The 22,981-nt window shown below is 37.1% G+C and overlaps 1 protein-coding gene and 1 pseudogene across 3 annotated transcripts in view; both read right to left on the bottom strand.

Moving 5' to 3' along the window:
• TAFA1 (TAFA chemokine like family member 1) overlaps window positions 1-22,981 on the bottom strand; it is a 513,047-nt gene that overhangs the window by 337,102 nt on the left and 152,964 nt on the right. The gene's annotated exons all lie outside the window — the stretch shown is intronic.
• On the bottom strand, window positions 21,178-21,275 carry LOC123607773 (annotated as a pseudogene).

Below are 22,981 nucleotides of genomic sequence, written 5' to 3'. Positions count from 1 at the left end.
AATCTACTCCCAGGTTGAGCTTTTGTGCTGACTTTCATCCCAGAGCACAACTTTACAGCAGAGTTATAAACCCCTAAATTGCTGATACAGCCTTAATTATCGCTATGCTGGTGACATCGTTGTAATGAACCCTTGGCTATTTTATGTAGCCTGGGAATCCCAGAAGGAGCATTGTCTAAATGTACAAACGCACTGGTCAGGCTTTAGGGGGATATTTTTGGAATGGATTATTAGTAGATGTGTGTATGAGTGTGTGTGTGTGTGTGTGTGTGTGTGTGAGAGAGAGAGAGAGAGAGAGAGAGAAGCTTTTAGCGCAAATATGAATTATGTAAATTTTAATGTGTGTGAAATCACAATGGTGATAGCATTTGCTATTACCGAAGACACTTGAAATACTGTAAATCTTCCCAATTTAAAAATTTATCAAGATTAAAAAGGAGAAAAAATTATCTGTCAACTGTATTTATGTTTACATTATTTCCTCTATTATCATGAACAAGCAATAATTCGATTCACAAACTAAAATAGCAGCTACCATTTTCAGTTCCATGAAAATCGGTGCCTCTCAAAGTATAATGTGCTTATGCAGTGCAATCCATTGAAAATTCAGATTGTGATTTGGTATATCTGGAGTGGGGCTTTGGATTGTGCATTTCTCCCAAGCTGCTGGTCCATATTACTATTTATTTGGAATAGAATTTCTAAAAGAGATTTGGGTTACCACTGCACTCTTTTTATAACATTCAAAATCACTTTGAAAATATGTTGGGTAACAGATTCACACCCAGAAAGATGTGTTTCCTTACAAGTTGAAGATATGATTTTTAAAAATTAAAAAATCCTTTAACTTGTTATCTAAACATTCTTTATTCATTCTAGCACTGGTTTTTAAAAAAAAAAAAACATCAGAAAGCCTCTGAAAAATCAGTGACTTTGGAACTGAAGGGAGTAGCTTAAAAATACCACAACAAACGACAAATACCACATTTCATCTTGGTAACTTAGGGAAAGAATACTTAGAAATAAAGTTAATGAAAGGAAGACAAAAAAGGAGCATGAACACCAACCTTTGTAGATTTACATCTATTCTTTCAATGTATTCTTATAGGAAAGGGAGACTTGAATCCCACAATTTTCTTAAGTGTTTGATGATTTCAAAATATACTTTCTGCATAAATCTATGGACCAACGTGTATTTAAAATCTAGGTAAAGATAAAACAAGGAACCTCACACTATACTATTTCCCTGGTTCTCTTCGTTTCAAGCTTGATGTCTTAAGATGACAACTGCTCTTTTGCAACATGAGGATATAGCATTCCCATTAAGGAAAACCTAAGGAGGAGAGTTAGCTCAAAAGCTATAGTCCTAAAAGTCCGTATAAAAAAGCACCACAAAGGAAACAGGCCACATTGTGTGATGACAGACTCCAATTCCTACTCCGAAACAAAACAAAACAAAACCAGAGACACATAAGACTGCTATTACACTTAGAGGATTTACTCAAAATACGCACCTTTATTCCAATGTACTGGGGAATTCAAACATTTATCAACACAGGAAAGTGAAGAGGCCACTTAAGTGCCCTATAGAAATGAACATACATTCTGCTATATCCATTGTATGAATTACATCTCCAAGTTGAGAAAACGCATACATTTCTATGTGTGAGCTGCCACTCAAGTATTTGCAAAGTGGTTCTTGAATGACTTGTGTGGTTCACAACTCTGACATATTACATGAAATGTTAATAATACAGCAACACAGACGCATGGGGAAGATGGTACAGTAGGAAATCCAAAGTTCACCTCGTCCCATGGACACACTTAGAAAACAGCCACATCAGTGCAATCAACCCAGAAAATGATCCCTGGACAGGTGGAAGAGACTTTCCCCAGTGAATCATGGAGAGGAGGACATACTGAAAAGTGTAGGAAGGGCCGAGATGCAGACGGGAACCAAGGTTCCAGTAAGACTAAACTGACAAATGGGATGGACATCACAGGCACAGAGGAGGGACAAGAGCATACCATACACCAAGCATCCCAGACATAGAGAGCCTCAACTGAGAAAACAATTTCCCTTAACATTTGGTTTTGAAAAACGATGGGGCTTAACCTCATCACTTTTTCTAGACGGTGGGGCTTAACTCCAGGTACTTTCAAAATCAGTGGACTTGGCTCTGGGAGAGCTAGAGGGCAGTAGGAAACTGAGTCACCACCTTAAACATGCATAACAACGAGATACAGCATAGAAATGGTTTAAAAAGTGCCTGTGGGGGGCACCTGGGTGGCTCAGTTGGTTGAGTGTCCGACTCAATTTCAGCCCAGGTCATGATCACAGGGTCATGGATGCATCCCTGCATCAGGCTCTGCACTGAGTGCAAGGCCTGCTTAAGCTTCTTTCTCTCTCCCCCTCTCCTCCACTCCCCACTTCACACGTACTCTCGCTCTAAAAAAAAAAGGAAAGAAAACTGCCTTGTGCTTACATAAAGGAGATTTATTTACACATGTTAGGATATATGCTGGAGGAGCAGGGATTTTTATAAGACTTGTCCAAGAACAAAAGAGCTGCTGGGCACCATATCTCTCCCACACTCCCCAGCCTAGATACTCAGACACCTGCAGGAACCAGCGAGAACATTCACCACCTTTCTTACTAACAATGCATGCCCCCATCCTGTATTCTCTTGTTGATGGTCTCATCCAATCCATCCCACTCAGGAGTCCATCCAAACTGGCTCCTGCCTAGTCTTACCCTATAAGCAGCCCTGGCAGGGACTGCTGCCACTCCCAAGTGACTCCTGCCCTGAGGAGAAGGTAATATAACCACACACACCAGTACACTCGCAGTCTCTGCAGCTGAAAATTGTAACTGGCAATACAGAGAGAGTACCCTGCCAACTAGTGCATTTGAAATCCTGGCAGGCATCTGGCCTGGCTGCTGTCTCTTTTCACCAACAAAAGCCTCTCAAGGGACAAAGCAAAGGAAGATACCCCATTGGTTAGTGATACTGCAGCCCCAAAAAACACACTGGGGGCAGACATCTAGTTTCTTTGCAGGCCCCACCCACCAACAAAAGCCTCTCAGGCGACAATGCAGGGAGAACACCCTGAAGTTCAGTGGACCTACAACATCAGGAAACAGACTGAGAGCAGGCATCTGGCCCAGTGCCCAACTATGAGTCCATCATGGCCCCAGACTATTCCTTTAACAACAAAGGTACCAAACACAGGCCACAATAGGCAAAGGGGTCATTGCATCCAAACAGACAGAAGGCTAATGTGGCTCAGCCACAATAGCAGGGCACATTCAACCTGCAAAGGAGACACCTTTGAAGTGCTCGTTTCTGGTGGGCAGGGAACATTGCACTACAGGGCACCAAAGAACTTCTTCTCCATAGGGCTATTACTTTCAAGATCAGGGGACATAAATGATTTTCCTAATACATAAAAATGAACACAGAGAATTAGACAAAATGAGGAGAAAGTGAAATATGTCCCAAATGAAAGAATTGGACCAAATCACAGCCAAAGAGCTAATGAGATGGAGATGAGCAATATACCTCATCAAAGATTCAAAGTAATGGGCATAAAGATACTTCCTGGACTTGAGAAAAGAGTGGGGGACCTCCAACCTTCAAAAAGGAGAAAGAAAATATACAAATGAACCAATCAGAGATAAAGAACTCAATAAGCAAAATTAAAAATACACTAAGGGAATCAGTAGAATAGAAGAGGCAGAAGATTAGATCAGCAAGTTGGAAGACAGATTAATGGAAAACAACCAAACTGAACAGCAAAAAGAAAAAAAAATGAAAGTGAGAATAGGTTAAGGGAACTCAGCAACATCATCAAGCATAATATCATTATAGAGATCCCAGAGAGAAGAGAGAAAAGGGGGGCAGAAAATTAATCTCAAGAAATAATAACGGAAAACTTCCCTAATCTGGTGAAGAAAACACACCTTCAGATCCAGGAGGCTGAGAGAGCTCCCAACAAAATCAACACAAGAAGGTCCACACCAAGATACATAACAATTAAAATGGCAAAAAGTCGTGATGGAAAATTTTTAAGAAAGCAAGAGAAAAGAAAACAAGGGAAACCTCTTAAGGGTATCAGCTGACTTTTCCTCAAAAAACTTTGCAGGCCAGAACAGAGTGGCATAATATATTCAAAGTGCTGAAAGGAAAAAAAAAACCTGCAACCAATAATACTGTATCCAGCAAGACTATCATTCCAAATAGAAGTAGAGATAAAGAGTTTTTCAGACAAACAGAAGCTAAAGAAGTTCATCACCATTAAACCAGCCTTACAAGGAGTAGTCAAGAAATTTCTCTGAGTGAAAAGAAAAGGCCACAATCAGGAGTAAGGAAAAGAAAAAAAAAGAAAAGATAAAACAATATGTACACCTACATATAAATGTGAAAATTAGATTTATCACTTACAAAACCAGTACAGAGATCAAAACACAAAAGCAGTAAAATCAATTTTATAAAAATCAGTCAAGGGGTTCAAAAAATAAAGGGATGTAAAATAGGATATTATATACATAAAATGTGGGTGAGAAGGAGTAAAAAATTAGTAATTTTAAGTTGGGCTCAAACTTAAGTGACCATCAACTTAATATAGACCGCTGCATGCATAAGATGTTATACATGATCCTAATGGTAATCACAAATCAAAATATGTAATAGATATGCAAAAAATAAAGAGAAAGGAATCCAAGCATACCACTAAAGAAAGCAAACAAACCGCAAGATAAGGGCAAGGGAAGAAAGTAGCAGAGAAAAACTATAAAAACAACCATAAATAAGTAACAAAACGGCAATAGGTACCTACCTGCCAGTAATTACTTTAAATGTAAATGGACTAAACGTTCCAATCAAAACATAAAGGGTGGTGGAATAGATAAAAAAGCAAGACCCATATATATGCTGCCTACAAGAGACTCACATTACAGCTAAAAACACAGGCAGATTGAAAGTGAAGCGATGGAAAAACATTTATCATGCAAATGGAAGCAAAAAGCTGTACCAGACAAAATAGACTTTAAAGCAGAGATTGTAATAAGAGACAAAGAAGGACACTACCTAACGATAAAGGCAACAATCAAACAAGAGGATATAACAACTACATATACTTATGCACCCAGGATGGGAACACCCAAATACACAAAGCAACTATTAAGAGACATAAAGGAAGAAATTGACAGTAATACAATAATAGTAGGGACTTTAACACCCCACTACATCAATGAATAGATCTTTCAGACAGAAAAAATGAGCAAGGAAACAGTGTTTTTGAATGACACACTGGAGATGTGGTAGAGATGCACCCAACAGATATATTCAGAACATTCCAACGTAAAAGAGCAAAATACTCAAGTGTACATAGAACATTCTCTAGCATTAGATCACGTTAGGATACAAAGGAAGTCTCAATTTCAAAAAGACAAATCATATCACGAATCATTTTTTACCCCAACAGTATAAAACTGGAAGCCAATTATAGGACAAAATCTGCAAAGAACACAAATACATGGGGGATAAATAACATGCTACTGAATGATGAATTGATCAATCAAGAAACATGGAAACAAATATAAACAAAAATACAAAAGGTCTAAAATCTTTGGGATGCATCAAAAAGTGTTCTACAAGGCAAGATTATAGCAAGACAGACCTACCTCAAGAAGAAAATTATCAAATAAAAAAACCTAATTTTGAACCCAAAGAAGCTAGAAAATGAAGAATAAGCAAAGCTCAAACCAAGAGAAGTAACAAAATAAAGATTATGGCAGAAATAAATTAGAGACTAAAAAGCAATAGATCAATGAAATCAGGAGCTGATTCTTTGAAAGATCAACAAAACTGTTAAGTCTTCAGCTAAACTCATCATAAAAGAAGATAAAAAACTAATGGGGCACCTGGGTGACTCAGTCAGTTAAGTGTCCAGCTTCAGCTCAGGTCATGATCTCGCAGTCTGTGGGTTTGAGCCCCACGTTGGGCTCTGTGCTGACAGCTCAGAGCCTGGAGCCTGCTTTAGATTCTGTGTCTCCCTCTCCCCGCCCCCAACTCACATTCTGTCTCTCTCTCAAAATTAAGAATTAAAACACTTGTTTAATTAGAAAAAAAAAGATAAAAAACTGAAAATCAAAGTGGAGGGGAAATAACCAGCATCCCAGAAATACAAATGAATATGAGATATTATAAAAATTATATGCCAACAAATTGGACAACATAGAAGAATTGGATAAATTCTAGAAACATATGACCTTATAAAACCAGATCAGGAAAAAATAAAAAATGGGAACAGACTGATTACTAGTGATGAAATTGATTTAGTAATAAAATAACTCCCAACTAACAAAACTCCAGGACTAAACAGCTTCACAGGTGAATTCTACTAAACCTTTAAAGAAGAGTTACCAAAGCTAGAACAAGCAATCCTAAAATTCATATGGAACCACAAAAGGCCCCGAATAGCCAAAGTAATTTTGAAGAAGAAGACCAAAGCAGGAGGCATCACAATCCCAGACTTCAGCCTCTACTACAAAGCTGTAATCATCAAGACAACATGGTACTGGCACAAAAACAGACATATAGACCAATGGAATAGAATAGAAACCCCAGAACTAGACCCACAAATGTATGGCCAACTAATCTTTGACAAAACAGGAAAGAACATCCAATGGAAAAAAGACAGTCTCTTTAACAAATGGTGCTGGAAGAGCTGGACAGCAACATGCAGAAGGTTGAAACTAGACCACTTCCTCACACCATTCACAAAAATAAACTCAAAATGGATAAAGGACCTGAATGTGAGACAGGAAACCATCAAAACCCTAGAGGAGAAAGCAGGAAAAGACCTCTCTGACCTCAGCCGCAGCAATTTCTTACTGGACACATCCCCAAAGGCAAGGGAATTAAAAGCAAAAATTAACTACTGGGACCTTATGAAGATAAAAAGCTTCTGCACAGCAAAGGAAACAACCAACAAAACTAAAAGGCAACCAACGGAATGGGAAAAGATATTTGCAAATGACATATCGGACAAAGGGCTAGTATCCAAGATCTATAAAGAGCTCACCAAACTCCACACCCGAAAAACAAATAACCCAGTGAAGAAATGGGCAGAAAACATGAATAGACACTTCTCTAAAGAAGACATCCGGATGGCCAACAGGCACATGAAAACATGCTCAATGTTGCTCCTCATCAGGGAAATACAAATCAAAACTACACTCAGATATCACCTCACGCCAGTCAGAGTGGACAAAATGAACAAATCAGGAGACTATAGATGCTGGAGAGGATGTGGAGAAACGGGAACCCTCTTGCACTGTTGGTGGGAATGCAAACTGGTGCAGCCGCTCTGGAAAACGGGGTGGAGGTTCCTCAAAACATTAAAAATAGATCTACCCTATGACCCAGCAATAGCACTGCTAGGAATTTACCCAAGGGTGACAGGAGTACTGATGCATAGGGGCACTTGTACCCCAATGTTTATAGCAGCACTCTCAACAATAGCCAAATTATGGAAAGAGCCTAAATGTCCATCAACTGATGAATGGATAAAGAAATTGTGGTTTATATACACAATGGAGTACTACGTGGCCATGAGAAAGAATGAAATATGGCCCTTTGTAGCAACATGGATGGAACTGGAGAGTGTTATGCTAAGTGAAATAAGCCATACAGAGAAAGAGAGATACCATATGTTTTCACTCTTATGTGGATCCTGAGAAACTTAACAGAAACCCATGGGGGGAGGGGAAGGGAAAAAAAAAAGAGGTTAAAGTGGGAGAAAGCCAAAGCATAAGAGACTGATAAAAACTGAGAACAAACTGAGGGTTGATAGGGGGTGGGAGGGAGGGGAGGGTGGGTGATGGGTATTGAGGAAGGCACCTTTTGGGATGAGCACTGGGTGTTGTATGGAAACCAATTTGACAATAAATTTCATATATTGGGAAAAAATAAATAAAGAAGAGTTAATACCTATTCTTCAACTACTCAAAAAAAAAAAAAAAGAATATGAAGGAAAAGCTTAAAATTCATTCCAAGAGGCCAGCATTACCTTGATACCAAAACAGAAAAAGACAGTATGAAAAAGAGAACTATAGGCCAGTATCTCTGATGAACATAGATGTAAAACTACTGAACAAAGTATTAGTATATCAAATCTAACAACACATTAAAAAATCTTTCCCACCATCAAGTGTGAGTTTATTCCAGGAACAGAAGGGCAATTCAAGGTTCACAAATCTATCAATATGATGTATTACACTAACAAAAGAAAGGATAAAAGTTCTATGATCATCTCAGTAGATTCTTAAAAATGAATTTGACAAAGTACCTTTATTCATGACAAAAACAGTCAACAAAGTAGGGGTAGAGGGAACATACCTCAATGTAATATAGTCCATATATGAAAAAGCCACAGCTAACATCATAGTCAATGGTGAAAAACTGAGAGCTTTTCTTCTCAGATCCGACATAAGACATGAATGTCCACTCTCACCACTTTTATTCAATGTAGTACTGCAAGTCTTAGCCACAGTAATCACAAGAATTAAAAGGCATCCAAGTTGGTAAAGAAGAAGTAAAACTTTCACTATTTACAGATGACATGGCACTACTATATATAAAAAACCCCTTGGGGCAGCTGGTTGGCTCAGTCAGTAGACCTGGCGACTCTTGATCTCAGGGATTTAAGTCTGAGCCCCACATTGGGGGTAGAGTTAACTTAAAAAAAAGAATATTAAAAAAAAATCCTGAAGACTCCACCAAAAACTACTAGAGTTGATACATGAACTGAGTAAAATCATAGGATACAAAATTAATAAACAAATCTGTTGCGTTTCTATACCGTAATAACAAAGTAGCAAAAGAAAAATTAGGAAACAATCTCATTTACAATTGCACCAAAAAATCCTAAGATATCGAGGAATTAATTTAACCGAAGAGGTAAAAGATCTGTTACTCTGAAATCTATTAAAGCATTAATGACAGAAGTTGAAGACTATGCAAACAAATAGAAAGATATTCCATGGTCAGGGTTTAGAAGGACCAGTATTGTTAAAAAGTCCATGCTACCAAAAAGCAATCTACCAGGAAGTATCACAAACCCAGATTTGAAGACCTCCTACATAACTGTCATAATCAAAACAATATGCGAACTGACACAAAAGTGGATGCATAAATCAAGAGAACAGAAAAGAGAGTCCAGAAATGAACCCACACTTTCATGGTCAATTAATGAGGAAAGGTATACAATAGGAAAAAGCCAGTATCTTCAACAAATGGTACTGGGAAAACTGGACAGCAACATGCGAAATGATGACAATCGACCATGTTCTTACACCATACACAAAATAAACTCAAAATGGGTTAAATTGGAGACCTGAAACTGTAAAACTCCTGGCAGAAAACATAGGTAGTCATCTCTTTGACATCAGCCACAGGAACAGTTTTCTGGATATGTCTCCTTTGGCAAGGGAAACAAAAGCAAAATTGAACTGTTGGGACTATAATGAAATAAAAAATCCTGCACAGTGAAGACAACCATCCCAAAACCAAAAAGGCAACCTACTGAATGGGAGAGGTAGTTGTAAATGATACATCTTACAAAAGGTTAATATCCAAAATATATGAAAAACTGAAAGAAGTCAATGCCTAAATAAATAAATAATCTGATTAAAAATGGGCAAAGAATCTGAATACACATGTTTCCAAAGAAGACATACAGATGACCAAGACACTGAAATGATGCTCATCATCACTTATCCTCAGAGGAATGCAAATTAAAACCATAATGAAATATCACATTACACATATCAGAGTAGCTACAATCAAAAACACAAGAAATAGCAGGTGTTGTCAATGATGTGGAGAAAAAGGAATTCTCTTAACACTGTTGGTGGAAATGCAAACTGGTGTAACCACTGTGGAAAACAGCATACAGGTTAGTCAAAAAAATTACAAATAGAATTACCATATAAACCAGTATTTCCACTACTGGATATTTACCCAAAGAAAACAGAAACACAAGTTCAATAAGGAACATACACCCCTATGTTTATTATAGCATTATTTATAATAGCCAAGATATCAAAGCAATTCAAGTGTCCATCAATAGATGAATGGATAAAAATGTAGTACACACACACACACACACACACACACACACACATACACGCACACAGTGCAGTTTTACTCAGCCATAGAAATGAATGAAATCTTGCCATTTGTAACAACACGGATGGACCTAGAAAGTATAATACTGAGTGAAATAAGTCTGTCAGAAAAGACAGATTCTATGCGATGTCAATCATATGTGCAATTTAAGAAACAACAACAACAAAAAAGAACAAAAAAAAAGAGAACAAAAAGCAGTCTCTTAATACAGGGAACTGGTGGTCGCCAGAAGGGAAGTGGTGAGAGGAGAGGTGAAATATATAAAGAAGATTGAGAGTTTGTTTGTTTGTTTGTTTGAGCATGACTCGGGGAGGGGCAGAGGGGGAAAGAAAGAGAATCTTAAGCACCCAGTGTGGAGCCTGAGGCAGGGCTTGATCTCAAGACCCCTGGATCATGACCTGAACCTAAATTAAGAGTTGGAGGCTTAGGGGCACCTGGTTGGCTCAGTCAGTCACCTGACTCTTGATTTCAATCTCACAGTTTGTGAGATCAAGCCCCACATCAGGTTCTGTGCTAACAGTGTGGAGCCTCCTTGCAATTCTCTTTCCCTCTCTCTCTGCCACTCCCCTACTTGTGCACTCTCTCTCTCTCTCTCAAAATGAATTAAAAAAAAAAAAGAGTTGGACGCTTAACCAACTGAGCCACCCAGCATCCCTATAATACATTTATCTCGATAAGCACTAAGAAATGGATAGAATTATTGAACCATTATATTGTATACCTGAAACTATTTTAACCCTGCATGTCAACTATACTTGAATAAAACAAATCATATAGCATACACACAGTCTAACTGGAACTGCATGCATTCAAAGTCTGTGGTACCTCAGAGAGTTTATACTCTACCTGTCAGGGACAGTGCAATTTTATTGTGGAAGGGAAGAGTGCAAGGGTTTCAGGGAAAGTATGGAAAAGAGATGGGAAACGTATTTAAACAGAAATTCCTATCAGAGCCTATAGAGTGACACAGCTTAAAAACACTTTCAAAACATCTAGCCTGGGGACTTGTGAACTTTTCACCAAGCAAAACAACGTACAATGTATAAAACAGATGAAGAAGGATTTGCTCTGGTTCAGGTCCCTCTGCTCTCCTGGCCTCTCTCAGTTCCTCCACCAGGCGCTACCCTTTACCATTTCCAAAGACAGCGCCCTGAGGGAGACTGTTCCACCTAGGGTCTAACTCAAACTCCACATCTTACTCCACAACTATAAAATTACTTGTCAAATAGTGTGCGCGCGCGCACACACACGCACACACACACACACACACACACACACACACACACACACACACTTGCAGTCGGAAACCTGAACTAGAATTCCAGCTAGGTTCTCCTTATTCCTGGTCCACAGCCAAGTGCCACCATGATACTGTGCTGCCCAAATTGATAACTATCTCTACTACTACAATCTGAACCATCTCTACTGAGAGTTTTACATGAAGCACGTTTCTCAACACACAACACACACACCGAGGACAAGGATTTCCTAGCTTTTGTTCTGGTTCCTGAATTAACACTGCTTCCATAACCTCAATTACTATAGTTTTAATGACACGTTACTTAATTTAAAAGGTTCTTCTTTTTTATATATTACAGCTTTACTAAGATATAGTTCAATACCATAAAATTCACACTTTTGATTTCACAATTCAGCAGTATTTAGTATATTCACAGGGTTGTGCAAACATCACTGTTACCTAATTCTAGAACATGTCACCATCTCAGTAAAAAAAAAAAAAAAAAAAAAACCATAACAATTAGGGTAGCAGTCACCCCTTACTCTTCCCCACCTAGAGGCCTATTTTCTGTCTCTATGGATTTGTCTATTCTGGCCATTTCATAAAATTGAATCCTGAATTATATGGCATTTTTGACTGGCTATGTTCATTTAACATATTATTTTCAAGGTTTATACATTTCTAGCATTTATCAGCACTCCATTCCTTTTTATAGTCAAATAATATTCCGTTGTATAAACCACATTATACTTACACATTCGGCAGTTGATGGACATTTCAGTTGTTTCTGCTTTTGGCTACCATGCATAATGGTGCTATCAATGGTTGTGTACTGGATTTTTCAGAGGATGTGCTTTCAGTTCTCTTAGGTATACAACTTGGGAGTGGAATTGCTGGGTCACACAGGAACACTATGTTTAACATGTCAGAGGCCAAGTCTAAGAAGGTGATGTAGGATGACCCTGAACTCATCTCCTCCCACAAACACACCTAATTTAAACCTACATATAGAACAATTGCCCCTGAAGAACAAGTGACAGTGATTTCAACAACTTCTGCGCAACAAATGATAGAGGGTTCACATAGTGAAGGATAAGACAGATGGAGGCATGGTAACAGGAACCCTACCTCCATTGCAACAACCTAGAGTAGGGAGGGGTATCACTGAGGGGCCTGTATGCAGACTTATCCACCCTAGGGAATGGGCTGGGGGGGAAGCATTTTAAAGGGCAACTAGACTGTAAGTGAAAGAAATCTATTTACCCACCTCAGAACATGTGCCAGAGACCAGGTAATTGCTGGAACTTTGTCTGGGGTCAGAGGCACTGAGAAGCATCAGTTTTTATATCCACCCCGCCCCCCAACTATACCTCCAAAGTGGCCTGATACGGCAGCCCCCTGGGACCCTCCCATCCATGCCTACAGCAGCCCCAGCTATCTCACTGGGGCAGCCACAAAACACACACCTCAGGAAACCTCTGGCTCATGCCCACTCCAGGCCCATCCATCCTGGAAAGGCAGCCCTGGTACGGCATATCCCAAGACCTCCTGCAGCCAAAGCCCACTACTGTTTCAGCCATCCAGTTAAGATAACCCTAGCAAAGTATGCCTGATCAAGCGACCCCACCAAGGCAGCCCCAGTGCAGCATGCCCAGAGATCCCACCAGGCTGTGCCCACTCCAGCTTCAGCTGTTCTACAAAGTTGACTCCAGCAAAGTATGCTTTAGGTGCACCTTGGACCATGCCCATTCCAGTTCCAGCTATCGCATGAAGGTGGCTCCAGCAAATAGAGACCCAAGAACCCTAGTCTGTGCCCTCTTCAGTTCCAGCTGTCCTAATAGTGTGGCCCTGGAACGGCACACTCTGGAACCCCTGGGTAGCACCTGTACCAGCCCCAGCTGACCCACCAGGGCAGCCCCAATGCAATGCATCCTGGGACCTCCCCAGGCTACACCCACTCTAGCTCCAGCCAGCCCCCAGAACCTCTAGGATCACACAGTTTACAGAGAGGATGCTCCCAAACAAGGCCCCTCCTTCAAGACTGGGAGAGGTAGCTGATCTACTTCATTCACAGAAACAAACACAGGAAGTCAAAAAGAATGAGGAGACAGCGGAATATGTTCTACACGAAACAACAAGATAAAACCTCATGGGTGGGAAGAAACTACAGAAATGAACATAGGAGTTGAAAGTAATGGTCATAAAGATGCTCACTGAACTTGAGAAAAGAATGGAAAGAACACAGAACTTCACCAAAGTTAGAAAATTCAGAAATGAATCAACCAGAATACAATTACTGAAATGAAAAATACACAAGAGGGAATCAACAGCAGATTAGAGAAGACAGAAAAATGGATCAGCAATCTGGAAGAAAAATTAATGGAAATAACTCAATCAGAACAGCAAAAGGAAAAACCAATTTTTGAAACTGAGGATAGTCTAAGAAACCTCTCAGACAACATCTAGCATACTAACAATCACATTATAAGGGGTCTAGAAGGAGAAAAGAAAGACAAAGAGGCAGAAAATTTATCTGAAGGAATAAGAGCTGAAATGACCCTAAACTTGAGAAGGAAACAGTCATCCAGATCCAGAAAGCAGAGAGTATCTCAAACAAATGAACCCTAAGAGATCCACACCAAGATATGATTTTTAAAAAAAACGGCCAAAGTTAAAAATAAAAGAGAATCTGAAAGGCAGCAAGAGAAAAACCAAGAGTTGTATACAAGGGAAGCCCCATCAGATTATCAGCTGATTTTTCAGCAGAACTTTGTAAGATTAAAATAAAGTGGCAGGATATATCTGAAAAACTTATATCCAAGAATATTTTACCCAGCAAGATTATCATTCAGAACTGAAGGACAGATACAGAGTTTCCCAGACAAAAACTAAAGAAGCTCATCACCACTAAACTGGCATTATAAGAAACGTTCAAGGGTCATCTTTAGGTGAAAAAGAAAAGACCAAAACTAGAAATAAGGAAATATATGAAAGAAAAAAAATCTCACTACTGAAGGTAAACATAAGTAAAATATAAGTGTCCTAAGTGAAAGAGTATTTTCCTACTAAAGGTAGTGGATTAGCTACTTAAAAAGCTAGTGCGAAGATTAAAAGACAAAAATAGTAAAATCAACTAAAACTACATTAAGCGATTTAGGAATACACAAAACAACCAAATGTAAAACTTGACATCAGTAATATGAAAGTGTGTGTGTGTGTGTGTGTGTGTGTGTGTGTGTGTGTGTGTGTAGAAAGTAAAAATGTAGTGCTTTTAGAATGTATTTGAACCTAAGTGACTATAAGCTTAAAATAGACTGTTTTATATACATATATGTTATATACATATATGTTATATATATGTTATATATGTTATATATATGTTATATATATGTTATATATATATGTTATATATATATAACATATATATACACACCTCATTGTTACCACAAGCCAAAAATCTACAATAGAAACAAAAATTAACAGAAGGAACTTAAATAGAACACTATAGATAACCACCAAACCACATAAGAAGAGACCAAGAGAAAAAAGGAGCAGAGAAGAGCTACAAAAGCAACCAGAAAACAAGTCCAAAATACTACACACCTATTCATAGTTACACATACCTATTCATAGTTACTTTAAATGTAAATGCACTGACTGCTCCCAAAGTTTAGCTGAATGGGAAAAAAAAAAAAACAAGACCAACTATATGTGGTCTACCAGAGACTCCCTTCAAATCTAAAGAACACACAGACTGAAAGTGAAGAGACGGATAAAGATATTCCATGCGAAGAGAAATATAAAAAAGCTGGAGTTGCAATACTCATATCAGATCAAATCAGACATTGAAACCAAGACTGTGACAAAAGACAAAAGAAGACATAGCAAATGATAAAGGAGTCATATAAAGAAAAGGACATTTGTAGATATTTGTGCACCCAATATATAAACACCTAAATATATAAGGTGTACATTAACAGACATTAAGTAAAAATTACAATAATACAATTATAGTAGTGGATTTTAATACCCCACTTATCATCAGTGGATAGATTACCCAGACAGAAAATGAATAAGAAAACATTGGCCTTGGGGCACCTGGGTGGCTCAGTTGGTTAAGTGTCCAACTTCGGCTCAGGTCATGATCTCACGGTTCATGGGTTCAAGCCCTGCGTCGGGCTCTGTGCTGACAGCTCGGAGCCTGGAGCCTGCTTCAGATTCTGCATCTCCCTCTCTCTCTGTTCCTCCCCTGCTCTCACTCTGTCTCTCTCTCTCTCAAAAAGAAATAAAGATTAAAAAAAATTTAAAAAGGGGCCCCTGGGTGGCTCAGTCGGTTGAGCGTCTGGCTTCAGCTCAGGTCATGATCTCACAGTTTGTGGGTTCGAGCCCCACATCGGGCTCTGTGCTGATGGCTCAGCGCCTGGAGCCTGCTTTGAATTCTGTCTCTCTCTCTCTCTCTCTCTGCTCCTCCCCCACTCATGCTCTGTCTCTCTCTTTCAAAAATAAATAAAAACATTAAAAAAAATTTAAAAAAAGAATCAGTGTATGTCTATGAAAACCTTTAAAAAACAAAAAAAGAAAACATTGGCCTTAACACATCAGACCAGATGGACTAAACAGATATACACACTACATTTCATCCAAAAAACTGAAGAATACACATTTCTTTCAAGTATACATGTAACATTCTCCAGGACAGATCACACCTTAGGCTATAAAACAAGTCAATAAATTAAAGAAAACTGAATCTTATCAAGCATCCTTTCCAACCATAATGGCATAAAAGTAGACATCAATTACAAGAAGAAAACTGGAAAAAAATAAATGCATGGGGACTAAACAACATGCTACTAAACCAGGTGAATGAATATAGCAGAGTAAATCACAAAGTACCTTGAGACAAATAAAAATGAAAACCCAACTTTCCAAAATCTATGGGATGCAGGACTCTGAAAACTCTGAGACTTTGATGAAAGAAAAACAACACAAATGAAAAAATACACCATACTCATGAACTGGAAGAATATTTTTAAAATGTACATATTACCTAAAGCATCCTACATATTCTATGCAATTATTTTCAAAATACCATGACATTTTTAACAGACCTAGAACTTTTATAAAATTTGTATGGAACAACAAATGACCCTGAATAAGCCAAAGCAATCTTGAGAAACAACAAAGCTGGAGGCATCATGCCCCCTGATTTCAGTCTATATTACAAAGTTATAGTAATCAAAACAGCATGGTACTGATATGAAAAACAGACACATAGATCAATGGAATAGACAGCCCAGAAATAAACACACTGGACAACTACATGCAAAAGCATGAAATTGGACCACTATCTTACACCATATACAAAAATAAATTCAAATGGTATTAAAGACTTGAAACCACACCTGAAATCATAAAATTCCTTTAAGAAAACATGGGCAGGAAGTTTGTTTTAAAGAAACTCATCCAAGGATTTTATTTTCACCTAATACAGGCAGAAAGCTCTTGGACATCAGCCTTAGCTATATATATTTGGACCCTTTCCTCAGGCACAGGCAAGTGCAACAAAAGCTAATATAAACAAATGGGATTATATGTAACTATAAAAAGCAACTCCACACCCAAGAAAACTATCAACAAAACAAAAAGTCAACATAGTGAATGGGAGAAGATATTTGTAAACCATACATCAAATAAGAGGTTAATATTCAAAATACATAAAGAAGTTATACAACTTAATAACAAAAACACAAATAATAATATAAAATGAATATACACATAAATTAAAAAATTTAAAAAAAATTAAATAAAATACAGAATAAAATATGGACAGAGGACTTGAATATACAGTTTTCCAAAGACATGCAGATTGGCCAATGCATACATGAAAACATGCTCAATATCACTAATCATCAATGAAATGCAAATCAAAGCTACAACATAATATTAGGCCATGCCCATCAGATGGTCTATTATCAAAACGAAAAAAAAATAATATGTTAGCGATGATAATAATATGTTATATGTTAGGGAATATTATCATATGATATTATGTTAGGGAATTCTCATCCACCATTGGTAGGAATGCTTAATAGGTGCAGGCACTATGGAGAAAAATAAGATTCTTCAAAAAACTAAAAACAGAACTACAATATGATTTACCAATTCCAATTATGTTTTTTTTAATCCAAAGAAAACAAAAAATCTATCTCAAGAGATATATACACCACTGTGTTCATTACAGAACTATTTATAATAGCCAAGATATGCAAACAACCTAAGTGTACATTGCTAAATTAATGGATAAAGAAGATATGGGATACATATATGCAAGGGAATATTATTCAGCCATAAAAAATGTAATGTTGCCATTTGCAATAACATGGATGAACCTCGAGAGCACCTTCCTAGGTGAAGTAAGTCAGACAAAAATAATACCATATGATTTACCTTATATGTGGAACCTAAGAAACAATAATAAACAAAACAGAAATAGACTAATAGATATAAGATACAAACCTGGTGACCAGGGTGGGGAGGGATAGGGAAGGTGGCAAAATAAGTGAAGAGAATAGAGAGGTGCAAACTTACAGTCATAAAATAATTAAGTTATGGGGATGTGTACAACATAGGGAATACAGTCAGTGATATTATCAGAATTTTGTACGGTGATAGATGGTAACTGGAGTTATTTTGGTGTTCATTTCATACTATATAAAATTATCAAACTATTTTGATGTACAGCTGAAATAGGTTACTACATGTCATTATACTTCAGTAACAGTAATTTTTTTCCAAAAAATTGCCCAACTATTGTCCTAAGTGGCTGCACCATTTTACAATCCAATCAGCAATGTCTAGGTGTATGAGGCTTCCTGTTTCCCTATATCCTTTCTAATTCTTGTTTTTATCATTTTTTAATCATCTTAATAGGTGTGAAATTCTATTTCATTGTAATTATTTCTATTTCCTGAATTACTCATTATTTTGAACATATTTTTATGTGCTTATTTGCCATGTGTAAGTCTTCTTTGGAGAAATGTTTATTCAAATTCTTTGCCCACTTTAAAACTTTCTTTTATTGTTGAGTTAAAAGGGTTTTTTATATATTCTAGACACTATACATTTATCAAGTATGTAATCTGAAAATACTTTCATCCATTCTGGATCTGTATTTTCTTTTTTTTTTTAAACATTTTATTTATTTTTGCAAGGCAGAGAGAGACAGAGTGTGAGCAGGGGAGAGGCAGAGAGAGAGGGAGACACAGAATCCAAAGCAGGATCCAGGCTCTGAGCTGTCAGCACAGAGCCCGATGTGGGGCTCGAGTTCACGAACCGCGAGATCATGACCTGAGCCGAAGTCAGATGCTTAACTGACTGAGCCATCCAGGCGCCCCTGGATTTGTATTTTCACTTCTTGATGGTGTTCTTAAAATACAAGTTTATTCATAAGGGTAAGTAATAATTGATAAAATTGAACTCAACATTTCTTCTTTCATTGCTTGTTCTTTCTGTGTCCTAGCTACTAACCTACTGCCTGATACAAGGTCACAAAGATTTACTCCCATTTTCTTCACACTGTTTTATAGCTTTAGCTATTACATTTAGTTCTGTAATCCATTATAAAGTATCTTTTCATATGGCGTGAGGTAGGGGTCCAACTTCATTCTTTTGCATTAACTTATCTAGATGTTGAATAGACAGTTGTTTCCCCACTGAACTTGGTTGGCATCTCTGTCACAATCAGTTAACTGTAATGTAAGAGTTATTTCTGGATTCTCATTACTATTGCATACACACAGGATATATATAAAATATATATAGCATAAGGATGAAAATTCTGTTATATATATAATAATAATTTCCATCCTCATGGCAGAAACACATGATCCTGTTTTGACTATTCTAGGTTCTTTGCATTTCTATATGAATTTTAAGATCAGCTTTTCAAAATGTAAAAAAGTAATTGGAAGTTTGACAGAGATTACATTGACTCTGTGGATCAAATTTTTGTCTTAACGTTAACTCAATCATGACCATATGATCTTTTAAATTAACTGTGACATTTAATTTTTTCAGCCATGTTTTATAATTTACAGTGTATACGTCTTGCACTTTTTTTAAAGTTTATTCCTATTTTATTTTGTTGCTAATAAAAGTTTAATTGCTTCTTAATTTTGAGAGTCTCCATTACTAGTATATAAATATGCAATAAATTTTTTTATGTTTATTTTTGAGAGAGAGAGTGAGCATGAGAAGGGGAGGTGCAGAGAGAGAGAGAGGAAGACAGAGAATCTGAAGCAGGGTCCACACTGTCAGCACAGAGCCCAATGTGGGACTCGAACCCACGGACCATGAGATCATGACCTGAGCTGAAGTAGGGTGCTTAACCAACTGAGCCACCCAGCTGCCCCCATAGAAGAGACTTTTTGATAGTGACCTTGTACTCTAGAATTTTGCCAAACTCATTTATTAGTTCTAATAATAATTTATTCATTCTAAAAGATTTTTAGTGGACTCTACTGGATTTTCTAAATCAAGATCATGGGCATCAGTAAATAGAGATAGCTTAACTTCTTCCCAATGTGCCCGATCTGGATACGTGTATTTCCTTTCCTTTTGTAACTTCCCTGACTAGAACCTCCAAAACAATGTTGAATAGAAGTGGTGAGAACAGACATCCTTTTTTTGTTACTGATCTTAGAGAAGGAAGCATTTCTTCTTTGACCGTTAAGTGTGCTATTAGCTGTGGGATTTTTGCGGACCTAATTTATTAGGTTTAGAAAATTCCTTTACATTCCTAGTTTTTAGTTTGTTTGTTTGTTTGTTTGTTTTGGAAAGGCTATTGGCTTTTGTCAATTTTTTTTTTTTTTTCATCTACTGAGACGGTCATGTGATGTTTTCCATTAGTCTATCAATATGGTCTATTATAATGATTTTCATATGTTAAACCAACTTTGCATTCTAGGGAAACATTCTACTTTGCGATGGAGTATAATCCTTTCCATATACTCCTGGATTCTACTTACAAGTATTTTGTATGAGGATATGTCTATATTCATAAGGGATATTGAGCTTTGTCTGATTTTGTTACCAGAATACTACCAGACTCAGAATGAGCTGGGAAGCATTATGTTCTCTTTTATTTTTTTTTAGAAGGCTTTGTGAATCACTGGTATTAATTGTTTAAGGTTTGATAGATCATCAATGAAACCATCTTGGCCTGGGCTTTTCTTTGGAGGAAATTATTTAATTACTAATGTATTATGTGTGCTTGTTACAGGTATAGTCACATTTTTTCTTTCTTCACTTTTAGAAACTTCATTCTAGGAATTTGTTTACTTTGTATACAATTACTCAGATTCTTTTCTCATTATTTTTATTTCTGTAATATCATTAGTGATATTCCCTTCTTGACTCCTTATTGTAGTAATTTGATATTTGAGTCTTCTCTCCTTCTCTGGATCAATCTAGGTAAAGTTTTGTCAATCTTGTTGTGTTTTCAAAAAACAAAGTTTTGATTTTCTCCCATGTTTTTCTATTATCTGCTTCATTTTTTTCTACTATAATCTTCCTGCCTCCCTTCCTTTCTTCCTTCCTCACTCCCTCCCCTCCCATCCTTCCTCCTTCCCTTCCTTCCTTCCTCACTCCCTCCCTCCCTTCTTTCCCCCTTCCTTCCTCCCTCCCTTCCTGTCTTCTTTCCTTCTTCCAGTTTAACTTGTGCTTATTTTTCTTGTTTTGTTTTGAAATATGGAACACATCGCAAATTTGCACGTCATCCCTGCACAGGGCCACGCTCATCTTCTCTGCATTGTTCTAATACATGTGCTGCCAAAGTGAGCATTATTTTTCTTGTTTCTTAAGTGGGAGATTAGGCTGTTAGTTTTAAATGTTTTCTTCTTTTTCAATATAGGTATTCATTGCTATACATTTCCTTCTAAGCAACTGCTTTTGTAACATCCTGTAAGTTTTAGCATTTTATATCTTCATTTTTATTTACCACAATGTATCGTGTAACGTTGGCAGTTTTCGTCTTTGACACCTTGACTATTTATGACTATGTTCTTTAATTTTCACCTATTTGTGGATTTCCCCAATTTCCTTCTGTTATTTCAAATTTGATCACCTTATGGTTGGAGAATAAACTTATGATTTTTATCCTTTTACATTTATCAAGGCTGGTTTTATGGACTTATATATGGCTTACCCTGGACTATGTACCACATGTACTTGGGAGAAAAATGTACATTCTGTTATTGGTTGAAGTGCTGTATAGATGCTTCTTAAATCTATTTTTTAAGCTTTCTATTTCTGTGTTATTCTATCCATTATTGACAGGGTGGTATTGAAGACTGAAGTCTATCATTATTGAATTATCTATTTCTTCCTTGGAGTACATCCCTACTACCTTCTAGGCTTCATGATTTCTGATGACAAGTGATGTTAATCTTTTTGAGGAGGCTTGCACATGATGAGCTGTTTTTCCTTGTTGCTTTCAAGATTTATTTTTCTATTTTGACAACTTGAACATATGTGTAGGTGTGCATCTCTTTGAGTTTATCCTGTTAGGAATTCAGGTTTTTTTAATCAAATTTAAAAATATTTATGTCATTTTTTCACTATTTTTTTCTGTTTCCCTCCTTTTTCTTAATTCATTTATCTTTATAACTGTACATGTAATGAGGTTCCCACAGATTGAGGTTCTGTTCATTTTTCTTCATTCTTTTTTAAGAATGGTTTATTCTTAAATAAAGAATATTCTTAAAGAAAGGAAGGGAGGAAGGAAAATTATAGTAGAAATCTTGGACTAAATTGATCTATATTCAAATTTTCTTTGTTCTCTCTTCTGCCAGATCAAATGTTTATTCCCAGGGATCTTGTAATTTTTGGTTCCATTGCAAATGAGAGTGTTTCCTTAATTTCTCCTTCTGCTGCTTCATCATTAGTATATAGAAATGCAACAGATTTCTGCACAGAGATATCTTGTGACTTTACTGAATTTATGTATCAGTTTTAGTTGGATGGGGTATTTCAGGTTTTCTGCAAAATGTATCATGTCATCTGCAAAATGGTCTAAGTGTTACTTTTTCCTTACCAATTTGGATGCCTTTTATTTGTTTTGCTTGTCTAATTGCTGTGGCTAGGACTGAGGGTAGTATGTTGAATAAAAGTGGTGAGAGTAGACATCCTTGTCTTGTTGCCGACCTTAGGGGAAAAGCTCTGAGTTTCTGATGATGTTTGGTGTGGGTTTTTCATATATGGCATTTATTATGTCAAGAACTCAAAAAACTTCTATTTGCCTCTTTCTTTTATAATGTCTCTTTATTGACAATATGGTGAGACATTTTTCTCAAATTTTTCACTCATCTTTAGACATAACTTTTATTAAACACTTTTAATGTAGTTCACTCAATGCTTTTTTTTTTTTCCTCACTCAATGCTTTTAATAGCTAACTTACAGTCTTTGTTTATGAAGTCTGACATTTGTGCTGGCTCTGGGATAGTTTCTATTGACTGGCTTTCTTCCAGGGTATGGGACATGCTTTCC

This window comes from Leopardus geoffroyi, chromosome A2 (assembly GCF_018350155.1).
Source record: "Leopardus geoffroyi isolate Oge1 chromosome A2, O.geoffroyi_Oge1_pat1.0, whole genome shotgun sequence".
Taxonomy (NCBI): Eukaryota; Metazoa; Chordata; class Mammalia; order Carnivora; family Felidae; genus Leopardus; species Leopardus geoffroyi.
Note: the sequence above shows the minus strand (reverse complement) of the source record. Positions and strands in the feature narration are given on the sequence as shown.